The 25,420-nt window shown below is 43.7% G+C and overlaps 1 long non-coding RNA gene across 1 annotated transcript; it reads left to right on the forward strand.

Moving 5' to 3' along the window:
* Positions 1–10,776: 10,776 nt before the first annotated feature.
* LOC134039682 (uncharacterized) lies at positions 10,777–15,735 on the forward strand. Its single transcript, XR_009932812.1, has 6 exons — positions 10,777–10,965; positions 14,616–14,677; positions 14,789–14,926; positions 15,231–15,282; positions 15,421–15,506; positions 15,620–15,735. It is a non-coding gene; the product is annotated as an uncharacterized LOC134039682 (long non-coding RNA).
* Positions 15,736–25,420: the final 9,685 nt, after the last annotated feature.

Below are 25,420 nucleotides of genomic sequence, written 5' to 3' on the forward strand. Positions count from 1 at the left end.
CTACATTTTAAGGTATAACTTGTTTCTGTAAGTTAAACTATATGAACGTTAGAGGAATTTGTTTGACAAATTAGTTGAATATCAGAAAAAGAGCAGCAAGCAGAGTGGCACACTCTGCTTGCTGCTCATTCATAAAAATCAAGAAGGAGCAAACATTTTAATGTATTTCAAACTGTCATAATTCAAAATTGGCTGAACATTTGAAAAAGCTGAATCATTTGGGAATAGCTGAATGTCTTGTGAACATTTTAAAGGTTGAATGGTGTCTCTAGCTGAAAGTAAGCTGAAGTAGTTACGTTTGAAAGAGGAGGAAGCTTTTTAATGATTTGAAAGGATTTACCATTACTTTTAATGGGAGAATAATTTGCACAAAAACCTTAATGTCTTAAAAAGTATAAAAGTGAGAAATACCAAAAGTCATAGCCATCATCTCCTGAAGGAGCTGAACGTTTTGATACAAAAGTTGTAGGAATCGGTTAAAGTATGCAGAACGAGTTAAAGGCCAAAAAACGGCGGAAGAACTAAGAAGTTGATATAATAATAATAACTAGAAAAGGCTGTTCCTGCGAAACAGCAGTGAGAATGCTGAAAACCTGAATGGGGATAGCTGACCATGCTAAAAAAGCTGAAAATAGTGAAAATTTAGTAGAAAGTTATAAGCTGAAGCTTCAAAGCAACCGAAAGGTATTTTTGAAAGGGGCTGGAGCAGCATTCCAACAATGATTTGAAAGGATTTACCATTACTTTTAAAGGGAGAATAATTTGCACAAAAACCTTTATATTTTAAAAAGTATAAAAGTGAGAAATGAGAAAATACCCGCAAGCTGAAATGAATTTCAAAAATGTGTGAGTGACACAAAAGAGGCAGTGTGGAAGCTGAACTGCATCATCTTAACAAGGCTAAGAGCTAAAATAGCCTACAATGTGGGAGAAGCTGAAAGCTGAACTGCTAAACAGAAGAAAAAGTAGGCTAGCTAGTCGTAACAAGAATATTATCGTTTTAACAGATTAAATTATAGTTGGGATAGTATTAGCAGTAGCAGATGTAGCCTATGCGTTTACTCGGCTTTCTTAGTTGGATTCAATGTGTTGATGGAATGAAACATACAGCAGTAGGGCCGATACAGGAAGACACGGCGACACTTTGTTGCAGAAGGATGATGGTGCAAGTTTTGTCCGTGGAGCATACAACGATTAATAAAAAAGAATCATGTAGACGCGTTTATTGAGTAATCGCATAACTAATTACACATGTAAACGGAGTAATCGTATTATTGGCATAAACCGACAATTGCTAGTAATCGTGTTTCTCATGGTCAAGTAAACGTACCAATCACCTGTGTGAGAGACTGAGTGGTGCGTGTCTGTCGTTACGGTGATGGTGCAGCTATGATTGCTAACGCGCTGAGGGCAGAGAATAAGAGAAATGTAGCTAGAATCCACACCTCAAACAAGTTGACCTAGACGCAAAACTATACGTCCAATCCAAAATATAAGGATATTTTCCGAGACCCAAGACTCTGCCGAAACCAGAGATGTCCTTTATATGTCTGTGCGGTCAGAAATACGACTCTATCGGCAGTTTCAAAATCTTGTTCCTTCTTGCTTTCTCTGACTGATTTTACTCACCTCTCCATTGAAGTTAGTGAGAGAATTTGAAAGGCTGCTCTCGCTTCAAGGCTCATAGCTGAAAATCTGTAAATGTGAGCTCTTTAGTAGTTACATTGGCTGAAAGAGGACAATTTTTCCTACATTTTAAGGTATAACTTGTTTCTGTAAGTTAAACTATATGAACGTTAGAGGAATTTGTTTGACAAATTAGTTGAATATCAGAAAAAGAGCAGCAAGCAGAGTGGCACACTCTGCTTGCTGCTCATTCATAAAAATCAAGAAGGAGCAAACATTTTAATGTATTTCAAACTGTCATAATTCAAAATTGGCTGAACATTTGAAAAAGCTGAATCATTTGGGAATAGCTGAATGTCTTGTGAACATTTTAAAGGTTGAATGGTGTCTCTAGCTGAAAGTAAGCTGAAGTAGTTACGTTTGAAAGAGGAGGAAGCTTTTTAATGATTTGAAAGGATTTACCATTACTTTTAATGGGAGAATAATTTGCACAAAAACCTTAATGTCTTAAAAAGTATAAAAGTGAGAAATACCAAAAGTCATAGCCATCATCTCCTGAAGGAGCTGAACGTTTTGATACAAAAGTTGTAGGAATCGGTTAAAGTATGCAGAACGAGTTAAAGGCCAAAAAACGGCGGAAGAACTAAGAAGTTGATATAATAATAACTAGAAACGGCTGTTCCTGCGAAACAGCAGTGAGAATGCTGAAAACCTGAATGGGGATAGCTGACCATGCTAAAAAAGCTGAAAATAGTGAAAATTTAGTAGAAAGTTATAAGCTGAAGCTTCAAAGCAACCGAAAGGTATTTTTGAAAGGGACTGGAGCAGCATTCCAACAATGATTTGAAAGGATTTACCATTACTTTTAAAGGGAGAATAATTTGCACAAAAACCTTAATATTTTAAAAAGTATAAAAGTGAGAAATGAGAAAATACCCGCAAGCTGAAATTAATTTCAAAAATGTGTGAGTCACACAAAAGAGGCAGTGTGGAAGCTGAACTGCATCATCTTAAAAGCTAAGAGCTAAAATAGCCTACAATGTGGGAGAAGCTGAAAGCTGAACTGTTAAACAGAAGAAGAAGTAGGCTAGCTAGTCATAACAAGAATATTATCGTCTTAACAGCTGAAATTATAGTTGGGATAGTAATAGCAGTAGCAGATGTAGCCTACCATTGAGTGCGTTTACTCGGCTTTCTTAGTAGGATTCAATGTGTTGATGGAATGAAACATACAGCAGTAGAGCCGATACAGGAAGACACGGCGACACTTTGTTGCAGAAGGATGATGGTGCAAGTTTTGTCCGTGGAGCATACAACGATTAATAAAAAAGAATCATGTAGACGCGTTTATTGAGTAATCGCATAACTAATTACACATGTAAACGGAGTAATCGTATTATTGGCATAAACCGACAATTGCTAGTAATCGTGTTTCTCATGGTCAAGTAAACGTACCAATCACCTGTGTGAGAGACTGAGTGGTGCGTGTCTGTCGTTACGGTGATGGTGCAGCTATGATTGCTAACGCGCTGAGGGCAGAGAATAAGAGAAATGTAGCTAGAATCCACACCTCAAACAAGAAAACCTAGACGCAAAACTGTACGTCCAATCCAAAATATAAGGATATTTTCCGAGACCCAAGACTCTGCCGAAACCAGAGATATTCTTTATATGTCTGTGCAGTCAGAAATACGACTCTACCTGCAGTTTCAAAAACGTGTTCCTTTTGCTTTCCTGGTGCTTGTTTGTTTGGTTGCCACGGTGATGGCGCAGCTGTGATAGCTAACGAGCTAGGCAGAGAGAAAAACGAACATTTACCTAGCATCCACACCTCAAACAAGTTGACCTAGACGCAAAACTATACGTCCAATCCAAAATATAAGGATATTTTCCGAGACCCAAGACTCTGCCGAAACCAGTGATGTCCTTTATATGTCTGTGCGGTCAGAAATACGACTCTATCGGCAGTTTCAAAATCTTTTTCCTTCTTGCTTTCTCTGACTGATTTTACTCACCTCTCCATTGAAGTTAGTGAGAGAATTTGAAAGGCTGCTCTCGCTTCAAGGCTCATAGCTGAAAATCTGTAAATGTGAGCTCTTTAGTAGTTACATTGGCTGAAAGAGGACAATTTTTCCTACATTTTAAGGTATAACTTGTTTCTGTAAGTTAAACTATATGAACGTTAGAGGAATTTGTTTGACAAATTAGTTGAATATCAGAAAAAGAGCAGCAAGCAGAGTGTGCCACTCTGCTTGCTGCTCATTCATAAAAATCAAGAAGGAGCAAACATTTTAATGTATTTCAAACTGTCATAATTCAAAATTGGCTGAACATTTGAAAAAGCGGAATCATTTGGGAATAGCTGAATGTCTTGTGAACATTTTAAAGGTTGAATGGTGTCTCTAGCTGAAAGTAAGCTGAAGTAGTTACGTTTGAAAGAGGAGGAAGCTTTTTAATGATTTGAAAGGATTTACCATTACTTTTAATGGGAGAATAATTTGCACAAAAACCTTAATGTCTTAAAAAGTATAAAAGTGAGAAATACCAAAAGTCATAGCCATCATCTCCTGAAGGAGCTGAACGTTTTGATACAAAAGTTGTAGGAATCGGTTAAAGTATGCAGAACGAGTTAAAGGCCAAAAAACGGCGGAAGAACTGAGAAGTTGAAAAGCAATAGTGAGAATGCTTAACAGCATTCTCACAATAATAAAGAGAAACAGGAAAACAATAGTGAGAATGCTTAACAGCATTCTCACAATAATAATAATAAAGAGAAACAGGAAAACAATAGTGAGAATGCTTAACAGCATTCTCACAATAAAGAGAAACAGGAAAACAATAGTGAGAATGCTTAACAGCATTCTCACAATAAAAGTTGAATAAAGATTCAAAGAATAATACTTGGAATGCTGAAGCAGCATTCCAACAAAAATAACTAGAGAGGGTACAATTTCTGGGGAAATTGTAGGGTGTGCTTGCTTGCGTCGGTTGCACAGGGGTCCGTTTTTGAATGACATTTTTACAACTGATATTTCTGTATATTGTATATAAAAATGTATACTTATTAGTTATAAAGATTACATAGATTTAAAAGCATTTTTTTTGCTGCTCATTTACAACTGAAAATACGAGTGAAGTGTAGAATGAAATAGATGTCTTCTCATTTCCCCTGCAAGAGGCAGCCTCATCGTTGAATCAAATGAATAAATTTGGCAGACCGGTGTAAAAATTGACCTAATCTCTATGACTTAAACGTCCTTTCAAGTTTTTCCCTTCTCGTGATATTTTAAGGCATTTAGCCTACTCATATTGCATTCATTCATGAATAAAGAACCCCCTTTGAAGATTATTCTACGACGTTACCGGCAGTAGAAGATGGAATCGCGATTCAAACAGTACCATCTGCTAACTGAAAATATGCCCCCAAAAACGTAAATAAGCTTCACATTTATTTAGTGGAAAATCGCTTTCATAAAAAGCTCACTGGTAGCGATCATTGTCAGTAACAATGCAAAGTGCGATATAGCCCTGTGTGGAGAAGCTGCCCCGGTAAATTGTACTACTAGTACAGTAGACTACTGCTGTGTTCGTCTTGGTAGCGATTGCGTTGGATGAATTGGATTTAACGTTCCGTTGTACGGTTTAGGCTGAAAATAATTATTTTCATGAACAGATTGACAAAGTTTAGGCTGTGGCAATGAAGTTAAGATTAGTAGTTAGATATACTTTTGATTTAAGTAAGGGGAGTACCGAACATGTTCTGTCGCCGTTTGACTTCCTACAGCTGTGTAGATGTTTTTGTAGTGTCTCGCGTAGGCTACAGCGTTGCAGTGAGCAACACTGGTTTGAAACCACAGGTAATGATCATTTCACCCACAAATCGTTTACTTGTAATGTAATGTCATAATAAATCCTACAACGAAAATGTACCCCTCCCTGAGTCACCACCTTACCGCGGTGGAGGGGTTTGCGTGTCCTAATGATCCTGGAAGCTATGTTGTCGGGGGCTTTATGCCCCTGGTAGGGTCACCCAAGGCAAACAGGTTCCAGGCGAAGGATCAGACAAAGCGTGGCTCAAAAACTACCATGAAGAAAAATAACAATGGTTCTCAGTTGCCCCTGCCCGGAAGCGGGTCACCGGGGCCCCCCCCCTGGAGCCAGGCCCGGGGGTGGGGCTCGATGGCGAGCGCCTGGTGGCCGGGCCTTTTCCCATGGGGCCCGGTCGGGCACAGCCCGAAGAGACAACGTGGGACCCCCTTCCAGTGGGCTCACCATCCGCAGGAGGGGTCATGGGGGTCGGGTGCAGTGCGAGACGGGCGGCGGCCGAAGGCGGGGGCCTTGGCGGTCCGATCCTCGGCTGCAGAAGCTAGCTCTAGGGACGTGGAACGTCACCTCGCTGGCGGGAAAGGAGCCGGAGCTGGTGCGCGAGGTAGAGAAGTTCCGGCTAGATATAGTCGGCCTCGCCTCGACGCACAGCATCGGCTCCGGAACCAGTCTCCTTGAGAGGGGCTGGACTCTCTTCCACTCTGGAGTTGCCCTCGGTGAGAGGCGTCGAGCTGGGGTGGGAATACTTGTTTCCCCTCGGTTCGGCGCCCGTACGTTGGGGTTCACCCCGGTGGACGAGAGGGTAGCCTCCCTCCGCCTTCGGGTGGGGGACGGGTCCTCACTGTTGTTTGTGCTTATGCACCAAATGGCAGTGCAGAGTACCCACCCTTTTTGGAGTCTCTGGGAGGGGTGCTGGAAAGCGCTCCTCCCGGAGATTCCCTCGTCCTCCTGGGGGACTTCAATGCTCATGTGGGCAATGACAGTGAGACCTGGAGGGGCGTGATTGGGAGGAACGGCACCCCCAATCTGAACCCGAGCGGTGTTTTGTTGTTGGACTTCTGTGCGGGACACGGCTTGTCCATAACGAACACCATGTTCAAGCATAAGGGTGTTCATATGTGCACTTGGCACCAGGACACCCGAGGTCTCAGTTCGATGATAGACTTTGTAGTCGTGTCGTCGGATCTGAGGCCGAATGTCTTGGACACTCGGGTGAGGAGAGGGGCGGAGCTGTCAACTGATCACCACCTGGTGGTGAGTTGGCTACGATGGTGGGGGAAGACGCCGGTCAGGCCTGGCAGGCCCAAACGTAATGTGAGGGTCTGCTGGGAACGGCTGGCAGAATCCCCTGTCAGAAGAAGCTTCAACTCCCACCTCCGGGAGAGCTTCGACCATGTCTCGGGGGAGGCCGGGGACATTGAGTCCGAATGGGCCATGTTCCCGGCCTCAACATGTTGTTGAGGCGGCTGACCGGAGCTGCGGACGCAAGGCGGTCGGTGCATGTCGCGGCGGTAACCCTCGGACTCGGTGGTGGACGCCGGAGGTGAGGGAAGCCGTCAAGCTGAAGAAGGAGGCCTATCGGACTTTGTTGGCTGGTAGGACTCCAGAGGCAGCTGATGTGTACCGGCAGGCCAAGCGGAATGCGGCTTTGGCGGTCGCGGAGGCAAAAACCCGGGCGTGGGAGGAGTTCGGCGAGGCCATGGAGAATGACTTCCGAACGGCTTCGAAAAGGTTCTGGACCACCATCCGGCGACTCAGGAGGGGGAAGCAGTGCACTGTCAACGCTGTATATGGTGGGGATGGTGCGCTGCTGACCTCGATGGGGGACGTCCTGGATCGGTGGAAGGAATACTTTGAAGACCTCCTTAATCCCACCAACACACGTTCCGACGTGGAGGCAGAGTCTGGGGACATTGGGGGGGGCCCTTCTATCTCTGGGGCTGAGGTCGCCGAGGTGGTTGAAAAGCTCCGCGGTGGCAAGGCCCCTGGGGTGGATGAGGTCCGCCCGGAGTTCCTTAAGGCTCTGGATGTTGTAGGGCTGTCTTGGTTGGCACGACTCTGCAACATCGCGTGGACATCAGGGACAGTGCCTCTGGACTGGCAGACCGGGGTGGTGGTTCCCCTCTTTAAAAAGGGGGACCGGAGGGTGTGCTCCAACTTTAGGGGGATCACACTCCTCAGCCTCCCTGGGAAAGTCTATTCAGGGGTGCTGGAGAGGAGGGTCCGTCGGATTGTCGAACCTTGGATTCAGGAGGAGCAATGTGGTTTTCGTCCTGGCCGTGGAACTGTGGACCAGCTCTATACCCTCGGCAGGGTTCTGGAGGGTGCATGGGAGTTCGCCCAACCAGTCTACACATGTTTTGTGGATTTGGAAAAGGCGTTCGACCGTGTCCCTCGGGGGCTCATGTGGGGGGTGCTCCGGGAGTACGGGGTACCGGACTCCCTGATCGGGGCTGTTCGGTCCCTGTACGACCGGTGCCAGAGTTTGGTCCGCATTGCCGGTAGTAAGTCGAACTTGTTCCCGGTGAGGGTTGGACTCCGCCAGGGCTGCCCTTTGTCACCGATTATGTTCATAACTTATATGGACAGAATTTCTAGGCGCAGCCACAGCGTTGAGGGGGTCCGGTTTGGGACCTCAGGATCGGGTCGCTGCTTTTTGCGGATGATGTGGTCCTGTTGGCTTCATCGGGCCGTGACCTCCAGCTCTCACTGGAGCGGTTCGCAACCGAATGCGAAGCGGCTGGGATGGGAATCAGCACCTCCAAATCTGAGGCCATGGTTATCGACCGGAAAAAGGTGGAGTGCAATCTCCGGGTCGGGGAGGAGATCTTGTCCCAAGCGGAGGAGTTCAAGTATCTCGGGGTCTTGTTCACGAGTGAGGGAAGGATGGAGCGCGAGATCGACAGGCGGATCGGTGCGGCGTCCGCAGTGATGCGGGCTCTGCATCGGTCTGTTGTGGTGAAGAAGGAGCTGAGTCGAAAGGCGAAGCTTTCTATTTACCAGTCGATCTACGTTCCTACCCTCACCTATGGTCACGAACTGTGGGTAGTGACCGAAAGAACGAGATCGCGAATACAAGCGGCCGAAATGAGTTTTCTCCGCAGGGTGTCCGGGCTCTCCCTTAGAGATAGGGTGAGAAGCTCGGTCATCCGGGAGGGGCTCAGAGTAGAACCGCTGCTCCTCCGCGTCGAGAGGGGCCAGTTGAGGTGGCTCGGGCATCTGATAAGGATGCCTCCTGGACGCCTCCCTGGTGAGGTGTTCTGGGCACGTCCCACTGGGAAGAGGCCCCGGGGAAGACCCAGGACACGCTGGAGGGACTATGTCTCTCGGCTGGCCTGGGAACGCCTCGGGGTCCCCCAGGAAGACCTGGTGGAAGTGGCCGGGGAGAGGAAAGTCTGGGCCTCCCTGCTTAGGTTGCTGCCCCCGCGACCCGACCCCCGGACAAGCGGAAGATGATGGATGGATGGACGAAAATGTATTTGTGAGGAATGTTTATTTTAACGATTGAAAAGCATTTGCTACGTGAGGCTCTCACGTAGCAAACCAAAGTTTTTACAGCAACCTACATTAAAATCTCACCACCTGGCTGTCTTCACAATAGTCATATCGTCATAACATTGCCCTCCTTCTGTTTTTTGGTGTAGAATTGACCGAACTATAAAATTACGAAAATACTAAACTAGACGCTTGCATGGCTGCCGCCTAGGCAGTCTCACGGGTGACGCGCACTCGCTCAAATTACAAAGACTTTCACGACCTAAATCAAAAATCCGAGATGGCAGTTCCACTCGAAATTGCTTTCTCAACAAAACCCAATGGTTGGTAATTTTGGTGGTTGGCATTTTTCACTCATAATCCAAGCTCCAATTTGCGTGCTAGAACGTCTCTATCACGTTGTATCCATGCGTCGTTGCTAACGTGTGCTGACGTAGTGACGTAGGCTAGCACCCTTCGTTGACAGAAGACACTTTATGCCACAAAAACGTTGTAACCTCCTAAACTGTGCAACGTAGTGTAAATAAAAATACAAGCAACTCAATCGCTACCAAGATGAAACTTTTGACACCTAGGTTATCTATGTCCAAATATTGACTGAGGCTTAGGGGGGCAAAAATAAATTATAATAAATATATATGTGAGAGAACAAAGGTTGTGCTCTCGCCGAAGGCTTGAGCACACCCAATAATATATATGTGAGAGAACAAAGGTTGTGCCCTTGCCGAAGGCAAAGCACACCCAATAAGAAAAGGTAGAAACACTTAAGTGGCTTTGCCGCTTCACGGCTTGGCCACCAATAATAATAAGAAAAGGTAGAAACACTTAAGTGGCTTCGCCGCTTCGCGGCTTGGCCACCAATAATATATATGTGAGAGAACAAAGGTTGTGCTCTCGCCGAAGGCTTGAGCACACCCAATAACTATAAAGGTACATTTCCTGAAGAAAATGTGTGTGTTTGCTGAAAGCAGTCGAAACGATTGTTTTGATGGCTTGAATAGTGAAGAAGGTTTTACAAAATGTTTAAAAGAGGTATGTGCTTCAAAATATGTTATAAGTACATTGGTATGCATTGCGATAGTTTTTACAGATGAAAAAGGATGCAAAAACAACTGTAAAAAATGTGTTTATAGCTTAAAAACAGTGTGAAAGTATGTAAACAGTATTGTGAGAAAAAGTTCTGAGTTTTTTTTATTACATCACAATAGAAAATGATTTCCCAGCCTTTCATATTTTAAAACTGAGTAGTGATAACAGTTAAAACAAGTCTCTATCAATTAGTGTTTTTAGCTTAAGTGTGTTGACACGATTTTGCTTTGAATAGTGATGAAGGTAAAAAAAAAACTAAAAAAAGGTTAAGAATATATTTTTCAACACAATGAGAATGCAGTAGGAAAGTGACATTGTTTTGCATTGTGGTATTTTCAAACTGTTCCTTTACTTAAATTGTGTAGTGAGGGGCGTTTTGCTCGCTGCTCGTTCATTCGGCATGCTACTGGAAGTATAAATGGGTTTGTAAACAGCTGGTCAGCTTGAACAGGTTGATGTTTGAATGGAGTTTATTGCGTAAAAATGTTGGGTGCAGGAGGGATACGTTTGTGCAAAATAAACCTATAAATTGTTTAAGCATTTTTGGGCACATATTGTAAAAATCAATGTCATAGCACACAAGAGCATATCATACTTATCACAAGCTGCGTCCAGAAGACTGATATTTAAATGCATAATCAAACATTTTTATCTCTGTAGATATAATGAAAAAAACAATGTGCACTGAACTTACAATGTGAATAGTTTTTCATTGTATTTCCTTGTTTCTGCAAGTTTAGTTATTGGTTGATATCATAGACTGTACGGGAGATATCTACAATCCATTGTTTCGGTAGCTGGAAAGATGTGATTTGATTGCTTTGGCCTTGCGAGGTGTAGGGAGAGACGTTTGCTCGCTGCTCGTTCATTCGGCTTGGTACTGGAAGGCGTGCATGTCACGTCCGCTTCATTTAGTGCCCTAAATCAGTGGTTCTCAACCTTTTTTCAGTGATGTACCCCCTGTGAAATATTTTTTCAACCAAGTACCCCTAACCAGCGCAGAGCATTTGTGGTTGAAAATAATATGTCATACACGTTCTATGCCATTGTAATGGATGTATTCTGGGCATGAACAGGCACAATGGGTGGGTTTTCAGATTTATTTGCTTCCTACGGAAGCTTAGCAGGCACAGAAGAGACCAAGTGCAGTTAGGCTCACTTATACGTGAAAGAAATGATAAAAATTACGGTGAATACAATACATTCACAAATACAAATTGGATTTACAAATTAACATTAGTGCATTTTTAACTCTGTTACACTATCATTGTCTGATTTATTAAACTGTCAACACTGAACATTGTTGCATTGAACTGAGTTTTAGTGAGAAACTTGTGCTTCACTGAGAAGCTTTGTCAGTCTTGGTGGCAGGGAGGCAACTGCTGTGATCAAGCTTTTCTCCAGGCACAGTCTGATTCTCAGCTTTGTTTTTATCACAGTCATTGCAGAGAAGGAGGCCTCACATAAATACGTGGAGGCAAAGGGTAGTAGCTGCTCCAAAGCTTTCTGTCCCAGGTCAGGGTGCTGCTGCTTCACACACACCCAAAACTGTGTGAGTGTGGATGTGGCAAACTTCATCTGGAGGCCACGGTCAGATGACACTTCCAGGAGTGTTTCCTGATTAGTGACAGGTAGATTGCTTCCGTTTGTTTCTGACAAGTGAAATGGGTTTCTCACCCAATCCAGCTGTTTAGATTTCTCCTCCATGTCAGGAAAGTAGGAATGGAAATTGTCAATCAAATTAGTCAAATGTCCCACGATGAGCAACTTGACTGAAGCTCTGTCCACATTCCCACTAGAGAGGAAATCATCCACCTGAGGAAAGCAGGTGAAATCCCCCTGTTCAGAGGCTCTTCTCCACAGCTCTGCTTTCTTCAGGAAGCCACCCACCTTGTCATACAGTTTTAAAATGCTGGTGTCTTTTCCCTGCAGAGACATATTCAGTTCGTTCAGTTTGCTGAATATATCTGCCAGGGAGCACACCTTTGCAAGCCAATCTGTGTCCTGGAACAAGGTGGCATGGGGAGATCTGTGCTCAATCAGAAATGTGTGTACTTCAGATCGTAATTCCAACAGCCGGTTGAGTATTTTTGAGCCAGCGCACTTCTGTGTGCAGCAGCAGTTGTGTGTGTTTTCACAGAGGCGTCGAAACAGGCGTGCATTACGTGGCCTTGACTTTATGAAGTTGATCACTTTGATGCAGTTGTTCAAAACGTCATGTAACACAGGGCTCATTCTCTTTGACGCCAATGCTTCCCTGTGTATGACACAGTGAGTCCACTTCACGTCGGGGTTCTCTTTTTTAATACGCGCTATGAGTCCTCGCATGCTACCCGTCATTGATGCTGCTGCGTCCGTGCAGATGCTGCTGCAGGATTTCCAGCTCATGCCGTTTTCACAGAAGGTGTTGACAACATCAAAAATGTCCTCTCCTGTTGTTTTCCCCTCCAATGCTTTGCAGAATAGAACATGCTCATAAATGTCGTCAATATCGATGTATCTTACAAAAGCAACAAGTTGAGCATTCCCACTGACATCTGTGGATTCATCCAGCTGAAGAGAAAAAGAGTCGCTAAGTTTTCCCACAACTTGCTCGACAATGTCTGTTCCCATTTGATCTATTCTGCGGCACACAGAGTTATTTGACAAAGGCACAGTCTTTAATTTCTCCGCTGCGGTTGTGTCCAGCATGGTCTCAGCCAGTACAACGGCGGCGGGAAGGAGCAGGTCTTCGGCTATAGTGAACGGTTTCTTGGCTTTAGCTATCAGCAAAGACACCGCAAATGAAGCCTTCAGGGCTTTGGCTGATGTCGTGGACGTGGAGGTTTTCCGTATCGTGTCTTGAGATGACCTGAACTCAAAAAAAACTTCCTCTTAAAAAACTCAGGTGTCTTACCAACATGACCTGCATGTTTTGTGTTGAGATGCCGCTGAAAATGTGCTGGCTTCATGCTGCTGTTGGCTAATCTCTCCCCACAGAAGAAACGCAAAGCTTTGGGTGGATGGCAACTCGTTGACGTAAATCCCATTAAAACATATTCTTCTGAATACTGACAGAATTTTTCTGGCTCTAGTTTGGCTTTCTTTGGCGTGACTCCCTTCGTGTTTTCAGCAGCATTGCTGCTACGCTTCAACCACGACTTCATTTATGCCGGACCATTCAAATATGAGAATTAAAATTCCCATGGTTCCCGCCTTAATATCTTTGCTGTCCTGATCACCGATTTATTTCTGAAAACTGATAGATACTTATGACAACTTAATCTCAAAGCACACTGGTTAAGGGGTCACTGGCAGAAATTACAGACCTGCGAACGTAGACATTTAACCCACATATGGCCCATACAAATTAACAGAACTTTTTGGAACATTCTGAAGAGCCGTATAATAACTATTTTTAAAGGATTTTTGAATGGATGCAAATTTTTAATATATCTTTAAAAAATCTCACGTACCCCCTGGACTGCCTTCATGTAACCCCAGGGGTACGCGTACCCCCGGTTGAGAACCACTGCCCTAAATTACAGGTAAGAGCAGATTACTGCACATTAAATACCTATTACATGCAAAAACAATGAGTTTAACGTGTAAGTGTTCATGTTTTAGATGTTATATGACAAGCTGATGTTAACATTTATATGTCCTTTCAGTTAATGAATTTAGTTGAATTAAAAAAACGTTGGCTGGGCTGCTGCAGCATGCTAGCTAGCTTAGGTCATGCAGACAGCGTGATAGAGGCATGGCAATAGCAAATTGCACTAAGCTTTTCAGTCTCGAAGGACTAGGGGTGTAACAATACATCGCAGTGCAAAAAAAAAAGCATTGCCGATTTGTGTTATTTATATGACATCCGTTTTATCCTATTGATTGAGCTACCAACACGCTACCTCTTGCACCTTCGTCACACGTGCACACAGCATGTCCACTAGTCGAGCGACTGTAAAACCGAAATGCTGCCAGACGTCGGACTTGTGGACGGGGCATCTTCTATTTCAGTTTCAGACAAACGTATTGTCTCATTTAAGACGGTACCACAACGACAAAGTCTTGCAGTGGGTGCAACTACAACCTGCTTTAAGAAGTTCCGTCTTCTAATTTCATGGAAAACATTAGTTGTTCAGTGACACAAATGAATACACATTGTTACTTAACATCCATAAGTTAAAATAAAATACTGAAATATTGCACATTCTTGAAGTTGTTAAATTAGAATTATTTGGGGGGGGGGGGGGGGTTCAACATATCTGGATACATATTGTATTGTGAACCCAGTATTGTGATACGTATCGAATCATGAGCCGAGTGCATCGTTGCACCTGTAGTAAGGACCCAAAAATAGTCGCTGAGAGTCACTGTACATTCAAAGAAAAATTTATTGTTACCCCATATCCTCTATAATGCTTGCCATTACAGTTCGGATAAGGGCACAAAGGATGTGATGGACATCCCGTCCAGAGCGACTTGGACAGTGTAGGGCAGAGTTGGAGTTGTGTCTTGGAGGTGGCCGGTCCAAAGCTCCTCCTTGACATTGATAACACGGCCATCCTCCAAAAAGAAAGACCGCTGTCACTCTTCCTCAGACATGCCAAGGATGCTGATGGTGTCGATGGCAGCGATGGCCTTCTGGTGAACCTCCTGCAAGGTGAAAACAGACATGCATAGCAGAAATGTCATTTTTGAAACATTTGCACAGACCATTCAACATTCCTAATGGGCCTGGAAACAATTACTTACTTCTATTGTGGTGTAAAAGTTACTGGAGAAGGAGCCAGGTTTGCCCTGTTTGCCCTGTTTAAGATGGCTGATGGAGATGTGGACTCCCAGGGAGATGGGGAGTAGCGCCTGCTCCCGCCACAGGACGATGTCAGCTTCAACACCGTCCGGCTTCAATGTAAGCACCCTGAGGGCACAGCCCCCACTGGCAGGTCTGACCCATGTCCGTGGACCAAGCTAAAGGAGGAAGAGGAGGAGAGTGAGGGGGTAGCCATGCATTGCATGTGTTATACTGCTTGAGTGTTGGCGAGTCCCTGTACTTACATAGGTGACGAAGCCTTGGACAGTGCCATGGCCAGTTACACCATCACTTAAGTGGTGCATTGTAGAGGGGGGGCTTAACAGCTCCTCTGCCTGCTTTTGTATGTCTGGTGCCACCACTTTTGGCACAGTTTAAAAAAACTGCGTCTCTCTCTTTATAGAAAGAAGTGGTTCTTTCCCCCTGATGCTGTATATGCCATACTGCCTAATGATGTAAGTATTCCCTACTGATATCTTCTCCATGTTTTTCTCCATTAGGTTGAATTTGGATACAGTGAACCCATCAGACACTACACAGGTCAGGTTAGATTTCAATGACTTTGCAGCCACCTCCTCTTCGTCCCATTCCAGGACTTTGGTCCACTCTTTGGTAGCCACAACAGTCACCGTTATCGGTGGAGGTCGGCTGTAGGGCCCTGCATATGCTTTGCCAACAAGTACGCTTCTTAAGGTCACTGCGTCCATGCTAGGGGAAAAACAACGAGAAAAGATTATTCCGAATCTATAGTTTTGCTAATCCCATTTTCTCTGCATCCCTTCTGTTTTCCAGGTGATCCAGAAGGCCTAGTTATTTTCCTTTTCAATGGCATGTCGTTCCTAATTGTGTTCCCTGTTCCAATTTGTTCTTCCAGTTCTGCCTGTTTATTTTATTTATTAGTTGTATCGTTTTTTTTCTATGTCTGTTTATTTAATCGTTCAGTAGTATTCTTATGTAGTAGTTTTTTTTCAGTATTACTGTGTTTCTTTTCTTTATTGCAATTTAAATTACAATAGTTTAATAAATTGAAAAATGTTAGCGAGTAAATTCAGCGAGTTAGGTAGCTAGTGAAAGTAAAAAATATTAGCCAACACTCAGTTAGAATATCACATTTACTTAAGTCTCAATCTCATTTACCAAAATGTTTGCGTTGCTTGGCAACAGTCGCAATGCCTAGGCAAGGGGTGTCAAACAGTCTTTGCTAAATTTGTGCCCCCTGAGCAGAGATTGAGTGTCAAAAAAAGGCATTCATGACACATTGGTGTCATGTTCAGCGAATAGACTTACCTTGATCAATGTGAAGATGTTGTTTCTGTAGAAGTCTGTAAGTAAACAACACGATACTACCATTAGTAAATTTTAGTTATCTGGTGTCCTACCAATCCAACTGTTCAGTCCTTAACATTTAGTGCCTGCCTCTGTCACACTACAGAAATATAAAAATATCAGAAATTATAACAATGCTCTATTTATCCACAGAATACTATAAATTATCCAGTTACTAGTCCAAATAGGATTAGAAATAGTATTTGCTAGTTGTTGAAGTCTACAGTCCAAGTCGTTAGTGCTAGCTACATTTATTAGCTACAATATCAAAAACGGTGACTTGTGTAAAAAGTTACTCGAAAGTTACTCTAATGTTGACAGTTAGGACATAGTACAAAAACATAATAGAATACATTTAGCCAAATATTAGTTACAAAATAACGTTAAATATAGCTGCAAGCAGCGATGCGGGTTCCTCCGCAAAATGGCAAAATATTATAAACATGTACACTGTTGAAGATGGAGAGTTGGGCAACAAGAGAGCAAAACCACTTCATGTTTGGCCAACAACAATAGGCTGAATGGGGATTTGAACTCATGAGCATAAGGTCACAAGTCAGTCTTTCTATCCTCTCTATCCTCTCTGCTACACACCAACTGTTGAGATTGTATGAGTAGAAAGGGCAGAGTATGAGCTTTGGTCAGCTGTGGGACAAAGGTTAAGAAACGGTTGACATTTCAAGGTAAAATTGCATAAAATTGTGCATGGTACATCAGAATTATGTCACCTTGAAGCCAATAAGGTTTGAAAAACCATCAGTCAAAATTATATTTGATTTATTGACACAAAGATATTGAGGCAATGTGGACACTTACATAAATACACCCCTTTCATACATTTTGTATTGCATTTCTCATTCCATTACACCCTATATAAAGACACATCTGCCCGCACACTATCCCCATCCATGATGTTTCCCTCTGTCCCAGTGCAGGTCATGCCAAAGCAGAAATGCTGCAGCAGCCACATGAGGTTTAGATGGAGTTCAAAAATTACTTCCTACAATCAATACATATCAACCGCAACATAGTTTTCTATGTGTCTCAAAGATGGCTTGAAACCACAGATTTTCACTTTCTTCTTGAGTAGATCTCAAGAGTAGCCTCATAGGCAACTGGCTAGAGTACAGCCCACAACCAGCTCCTTGCGAGTGTAGCCTCTGATAGTATAATGGCCGACTCTCTCTTCCCATTAAACTACACAACATGCACACTCAGGGTGACCAACAAGATTGTATTAACTAACAAACAATAACATTACAAACATCTAACTGAACGAAGAAAACAACTGAAATCCCTCGCATGGCCGTTGTAACCGAACTATTTTCCACAAGTCTTTGCGTTTTTTGACATGCCGCACTGCATGCTGGGTACTCAAGAGCGCTGACAGCTGATTATTTAGCTGTGCTCCGACTGCGTGATATGACGAAATGCTAGTGACGTGCTAAGGTCTCTGAGTCTCCTGCATTAACAAGTTCTGCTCGATTAGCAAACTATTTTTACTAATGTTTTGTTAGCTATTGAATGGTAATGCAAGCTAGCTAAAAACATGTTAGTTAGCTTGGCTAAACTGGTTTTCATAGCAGCAGAAATCAACAAATCAGATCAGTCGAACTTTATTCAGAAAGGGGGGATCTGTATTTTTTACTCTACTCTTAACGCATGACTATGTTTAACTTAATGTCTGCACCTCTCTGTCACCAACTGTCTCTGGAGTGGAGGGTGGGGGCTTCATATCCAACAAATTACACCCCTGAACTTTTAAAACAGATCTAATGGCCTACTACAATTGTAAATATCCTATGGCTTCTTCTCCAATTGGGCCTCGATACAATGTCATCTAATATTTTCTTCCCATTCTGCACAGTTTTTGGGGACTTTCCACAACAGCACCCTTTGCCCAGTCCCTCTATTCTGCCCTACTACATGTGTTTTCCAACACCAGTTACAATTAACCCTGGGCAGGGACGGCGCCAGAGAATTTTTGATACAGGTGCTGAGGAGGTGTTAGATCATTGACAGGGGGAGCTGCGCAATTATATATACATAAATATTATTAATAAAGAAGCAGTACTTCTCTTGAGTGGTTTTTATTCAGATGAATAATCATTGGATTCAGGTCAAAAGTCTATCACTTGAACTGGTTTAATCACTTAAGACACTAAAAGTCAGCAGCTTGGCATACTGGGACATGGAAAGGATTAAACATTTAGACTTTCATCAAAGTAAAAAATGCTGGTTTGTCCTTTTTCATCAATGTCCTCAAAAAAGCAGTGTGCAGAGCTACTGTGTCTGTGGGGTGACTGTCTCTGGAGGGCAGGCAGGCAGGCAGGCCAGCAAGGGGTCTGTGATGCTCTCAGCATCCTCTATTGAACTCTGTTGAGCAGGCCTCTGCATGACCCTCCAGACCTGTAAAAGTGAAGAAAGGGTCCATGTCAGTTGTGAAAAATGAAGCTTTTCCCATCTACACTTGATACAGACTTCAGTTTTGACTGTGAAATGCAGTGTCATTACTTGAACTTGAATCCAAATGTGTTGACCTCATGGAGACCCATGCAGTCACTCAAAACACGGGTTCGATTCCAGGCTCTGGCAAGAGTATTTAGCTCTAAACTGGTCAATATATACACATCTGACAAAAGACCAGCTCGACCTTTGCCGTAAACAGTGATTCTGACTGTCAGAGACCTTTAAATAGCCTGACTTACTGAAATTGGCAAAACTAGCCTGGCTAACGTAGGTCGCTTTCTCAGGGCACATGACGAATGAAACAGGCTTGCCTTGAAAAATCAGATATACTGGCTATCTTTAGCAGGCCCTTGTCTACAAAAAGCAGTACTCTCTGACGTTTATGGAGTAGAATTGAGTGAAATACAAAATTGTTTACACACTGCAAGTGGAACGTGCAACTGCAACGTCAAAACAATGTACCCCGGGACACAGTATCACTCCAATTGCAAGTCCACAAATCACAAAAATAATCGGAGCATCTGGCTAAAAGCACAATTCCCACATCTCCTAAAGGCTGCCCTCCTCAACCTTTTTCGTGTAGACCTAACTGTAAAATGGTGAACTTATGAACATGACGCGACCAAAACATGGCTGCCGCCTAAGCCTATGCGGTCTCCCTGGCACATAGGCTTATTACAAAGACTTTCACGCCCCAAATCAAAATTCTGAGCTGACAGGTCTGTGGGGAATTGCTTTTTCTCCTAAAGTCGACCTTTTTGATGAACAATTCGCCGAGATGCAAAATGACTCACTAATTAAAAACACAAGAGGAAAAAAGCTAGAGCTACAGTAGCTACTTTTCGAGTTCGGTTTTCCGTCACTTCAGACTCACGATCTAAAGGTCTAAAAGTGCTAAAACCTTCACCATAATTCAAGAGTAGTGTACTTTCACAAAACCAATCATTGATTCTAGCTTAAAATGTGTAAAAATAGGACTTACCGAGCGTGGCTGCCTCCAACACTATCAGGCGATTTCAGTTGAAAACAATAATGGCCGCCAAAAAATAATTTATATTCGTAACGGCGAGCTGCGATTGGAAGCTAAATGAAACAGGAGCTAAAAGCAGAGGGTGGGGGCTTGGTCAGCACACAATTTCCAGAAAGGATGTGTGTGCGTCTCGCCAAGCTCGCGTGTGTGTCAAGTAGGGTGACCACCTGTCCCGCTGTATCGCACAGCATTTTCAATATGGGACGTGCGGGACAAGGGGTGAAAATGCTGTGCGGGGCAACGCAAAGCGCGACAGGTGGTCACCCTAGTGTCAAGGGGCAGGATGAGTCTGAGAATTTGGAGCACGCGCGCTGTGGAGCAATTCAATTGAATTCAATCATATATTGACATATCAAGGTGAAATTGCGTACGGTACTTCAGAATGATGTCATCTTGAAGGCACAAAGGTTTGAGAAACCATCAGTCAAAATTATATTTGATTTATTAACACAAAGATATTGTGGCAATGTGGACATTTACATAAATACACTTCTTTCAGACAATTTGTATTGCATTCCTTATTCAATTTGAATAAGGAAAGGCATGTATTCTACACATCTGTAACAATTTTCAAGTCGACTGGATCTATGGTTCATGAGGAGAAGGGTTTTGAAGGTTGTACCAAATTTGGACAGTACAGCAAAATCTATCATGGCGGACCTTATGGGTTCTTGAGGCTTTTTTGTTCCCCATGAGAAATAAGGCATGTATACCAATTTTCAGGCATTTTGGAATAATGGGGCGCTGGGGAAATCACGTAGACTTTGGGCGTGGCTTATAGCGCCACCTACGGGTGTACATGGGCCATTAGCGGTCTGGGAGTAGTGAGTGACCTGGTGTATCATTGGGCCAAATTTGAAAAAATCGGGTCAAGGACTTTTTGAACCATTGAGCCATTTAGCGGAGAAGAGGAAAAATAATAAGAATACTAACAAAAACAATAGGTTTCCTCCTACCGGAGGAACCCCAATAAGAATACTAACAAAAACAATAGGTTCCCTCCTACCGGAGAAACCCTAATAATAGGAATACTAACAAAAACAATAGGTTTCCTCCTACCGGAGGAACCCTAATAACAAAACCATTCAGTATGATGACTTGAGCGAATATCATTCACGTCTTACTAAAACAGCGGCCACGCGAAAGGGAATGAGGAAACTGTTTCCTCTACTAAAAAATACAATGCGGGTCACGTGAAAAAAGGATCCAAAAACTTGTAGAAAGGCCGAGTCGGGAAATGAACGAATCGTTCGTTTCCTCTAGCTACCAGTACAGAGCCTATGCAGATCACGTGAAAAATGATCCGACGACTCGTACCCAAAGACCGAGTCGGGAAATGAACGAATCATTTCTGTTTACTTGGACGAGCCTATGCAACAGTCCCGATGCGTGGCCACGAGAAAATGAACGAATCACTCTTTGAGGTCTCGTTACTCCCGAGTCCTTTGAACGATTCGTTCAAAATGAACGAATCGTTCACGAACGACACATCACTGCTAGCTAGCATCCTGGGCATCACTGGGAATCAACAAATCGCCGCTTTGAAAGCACGTGTTTGCAATTGCGCATTAACGTTATTAACAAATGATTCAGGCCCCTTGGGTACCGGACTCCCTGATCGGGGCTGTTCGGTCCCTGTACGACCGGTGCCAGAGTTTGGTCCGCATTGCCGATAGTAAGTCGAACTTGTTCCCGGTGAGGGTTGGACTCCGCCAGGGCTGCCCTTTGTCAACGATTATGTTCATAACTTATATGGACAGAATTTCTAGGCGCAGCCAGGGCGTTGAGGGGGTCCGGTTTGGTGACCTCAGGATCGGGTCGCTGCTTTTTGCGGATGATGTGGTCCTGTTGGCTTCATCGGGCCGTGAACTCCAGCTCTCACTGGAGCGGTTCGCAACCGAATGCGAAGCGGCTGGGATGGGAATCAGCACCTCCAAATCTGAGGCCATGGTTATCGACCGGAAAAAGGTGGAGTGCAATCTCCGGGTCGGGGAGGAGATCTTGTCCCAAGCGGAGGAGTTCAAGTATTCCGGTACCCCTCACCTTCACAAACTGTGGGTAGTGACCGAAAGAACGAGATCGCGAATACAAGCGGCCGAAATGAGTTTTCTCCGCAGGGTGTCCGGGCTCTCCCTTAGAGATAGGGTGAGAAGCTCGGTCATCCGGGAGGGGCTCAGAGTAGAACCGCTGCTCCTCCGCGTCGACAGGGGCCAGTTGAGGTGGCTCGGGCATCTGATAAGGATGCCTCCTGGACGCCTCCCTGGTGAGGTGTTCTGGGCACGTCCCACTGGGAAGAGGCCCCGGGGAAGACCCAGGACACGCTGGAGGGACTATGTCTCTCGGCTGGCCTGGGAAGGCCTCGGGGTCCCCCAGGAAGAGCTGGTGGAAGTGGCCGGGGAGAGGAAAGTCTGGGCCTCCCTGCTTAGGTTGCTACCCCCGCGACCCGACCCCAGGACAAGCGGAAGATGATGGATGGATGGACAAATGATTCAACTTGCAAGCTAGGACCACTGATTCACCAAACCTGCTTGCTTGCAATGTGTGTTCCACCACAGTCCCCGACGTTGGTTTCATGATTATTATTTTTTTCTAAAGATAGATTGGATTTTGTAGCAAGTAACGAAGGTTTCAGGGGAAATGTATCAAATTCAAAGTAACAGTTTTCTTTGCAAAATGTAGTGAAGTAAAAGTGAAAGTACACAAAAATATAAATAGTGAAGTAAAGTACAGATATTTAATAAAAAACACTTAAGTACAGCAACAAAGTATTTCTACTTCGTTACTATACACCACTGATGTATTCCATTAACTTATAACACTAGGCAGCAATATTGTGCTGCTAGCTACTGTACTGTAGCCTACTGAGGACTATTGTTCTACTTAACCTTCGACTGTTGAAGTAAATGGGACTTGTTAAACACGTTTTTTTATTCATCAGCCCACTTACAATTTACCACCCTAACAACACATATTTGTAGTACTTCATGCAAGTTGAATCTAATCTAGATAGCAACTGCTCAATTTAAGATAATAAAGGAGTTTGGTAAATAGAACAGAATATACAATGCAACCATTGCATTCAATAAAACGTTTTATTATACAATATGTCCAGTGAGAGGGTTTCCCCACCCATGTTCTTCCACTCCTGTTTGTAGTGCTCCACCAGCCTGACAATACCTTGTTGCTTTTTGGATACAAGGTTTAAAGTTGTCCTCCCATGCTTCACATGTCAGGTCTTCAAAAGAATAATTACTTAAGACAGGGCAAGCAACAGTACAACTGAATAACCATTAAAGTTATCATCTCCTGTAAAACTGTAATGACTGAATTAACCAAGGAACAACCTTGCTAGATGCAAACTACCCATGTTATCTAGTTGAGCTAACTAGTGAGTGGACCTGAAATTCCTGACAAGCGTTGAGAGCTAGCTGGACGATAGGGGACCCCTTAATCTGCAATTCATTGTTGCTAGCTCTAATCAGATGTACTAGGCTAATAAGAGAAGACTAACTTTGTATGCCAACAAACACCAATAACTAGAACTAATTTGACAGACTATAAACCAACTGACTTCTGGTTATGAAACACGTGCTCTAGCTAGCTACAGTAAAAGTGTTGCTTACGGTAGATACTAGTCCTACAGTCTAGCTCTATAGAATCTAACAAGCTATTATCTTACGATAAACTTTAAAGCTGGCTATATAAAATACTACTAGTAACAATCCGGAAGATCAGGATATACCTGTCTGAGCATTCCACCCAGCTGCTAGTCCAAGCACTTGTCCTCTCCAAGTTGGACTACTGCAACTCACTGCTCGCCGGTCTCCCAGCATGCACAACCCGCCCTCTCCAGAGGATTCAGAACGCAGCCACCCTCCTGGTCTTCAATCTACCCAGACGCTCCAATGTTACATCTCCCCACTTACCCCACTCCTCTGGCTCCACTGGCTTCCCATCATGGCCCGTATCAGATTCAAGACCCTGGTACTGACCTTCCGAGCAGTGAACGGGACTGCACTCGACTACATCAAGTCTCTCCTCCAGCCTTACACCCCCAGCCGCCACCTACGGTTTTCTTCTGACAACCGTCTGGTGGTCCCACCTCTCAAGAGCGCCCGCTCCCAACCCAAGCTCTTCTCCTGTCTGGCCCCCCAATGGTGGAATCACCTCCATCAGAGACACTGACTGTCTCCCCACCTTCAAAAAAAGGCTTAAGACGCACTTGTTCCGGGAGTACAACGGTACTTAGGAATGATTTGGTGGACCAGGGGCCTCAAGTATAAAGGATTGCGCAGCTTTCATACCAGAAGATGGCGTACGGCCAAAACTCGAAAAGTACCTACGCACAGAAATATTCACATGTATAAAACCGGTCGTACGCCAGGTCCTGCGCACCTTTCCTTTATAAATCACAATCAACGTGAGATTGACCGCACGTGAACGAGCCACGGACCCCGCCTTGCCTCCTCCCAAAAATGAATATGCAGATGGACTATAAATGCTCTCCTGAGGTCATTTCTTTGTCTGAATTACCGTATTTCTTCGAATATGAGCCGCCCTTGAATAAACGCCGCAGCGTTTATTCAAAGAAATACGGTGAGCTCGAGGTTCTGACAACAGAGGTGGAGGCGAGAAAATGTGTCCTGTTTGTCGGCCTGTCATCAGGTATTAGGGACAAAAGAAAGTCGGCGGAGAGGAAAACTGTCACTATTTGTGCCCTTTCTTGTTTTTAACCTGTAGCACTTTGAGATTTAGCTAAATGTAAAGTGCATTACAAATAAAATCATTATTATTATTATAGGGCCATAAATGATGTGGGTTCAGAGAACCGGACCATGGCAGAAATTAAGAAGAAATGGTCCAATGTAAAACTTTAACTGAAGAAACGAGTGGTGGCGCATCGTAACAGCATGGCAGCTATAGGGTTAGCGTGACATGCATTTCCTGAGTGATTTTGTTGTTCGTTTGACACCCTCAAGTTTAACAGAAGTTATTAAGTGGTGGCGGATTAAACAAAAGGCTATATAGCATTTCCCGTTTTGGGTTTTGGCATTTTGATGTGATCATCCACATTAATGATCAAACTTTTATTTTTATGTTTTTTGAATAGTCAACGTCATAAACGTAGTAGTGGAAACTTTATTTTTGTAATGTTTGGTGAGTTTCGGCACTTCTCAGTTAGAATTCACCATGTTATAGAGCCAGACAAGACTTTGCGGACGGTCCGCACATTCTCACGTCTGCTCAAAAGTTTCCGTGACGGCCCGCACATTCTCACGTCAAGTAAATCTTTATACATCACACCGTGTGCGTGAAAACCGGCGTACGCAAGCTTTTTGTGCGTACGCAACGTTTATACATGAGGCCCCTGATGTTAGCTTCCTCCAGGAACACAATGACTCTTATTGAGGGACTTGTTGTTCTTGTTGGTTGTAACTGATTTAACTTCTTGTACTCGCTGTGAATTATATTATTGTTGCTTGCTTTTTTCTACAGGTACACTCTTGCACTTTTGAGGTTCATGTTGTTTAATTTGTAACTTGTTTAACTACATGCTCTTATGGTTCTTCCCATTGGCACTTACTTGCTTTTCACAATGCATGCTTTATGTTTGGCTACCTGCAATGTTTTGGGGCTATCTCGTTGTTATGATTAGTGACCTATGCACTTTTGTAAACCTCTCTCTGAAGTTGCTTTGGATAAAAGCGTCTGCTAAATGAATAAATGTAAATGAATAATTGTAACAATTGATAAGAGGTCCACTAATG

This window comes from Osmerus eperlanus, chromosome 19 (assembly GCF_963692335.1).
Source record: "Osmerus eperlanus chromosome 19, fOsmEpe2.1, whole genome shotgun sequence".
Taxonomy (NCBI): Eukaryota; Metazoa; Chordata; class Actinopteri; order Osmeriformes; family Osmeridae; genus Osmerus; species Osmerus eperlanus.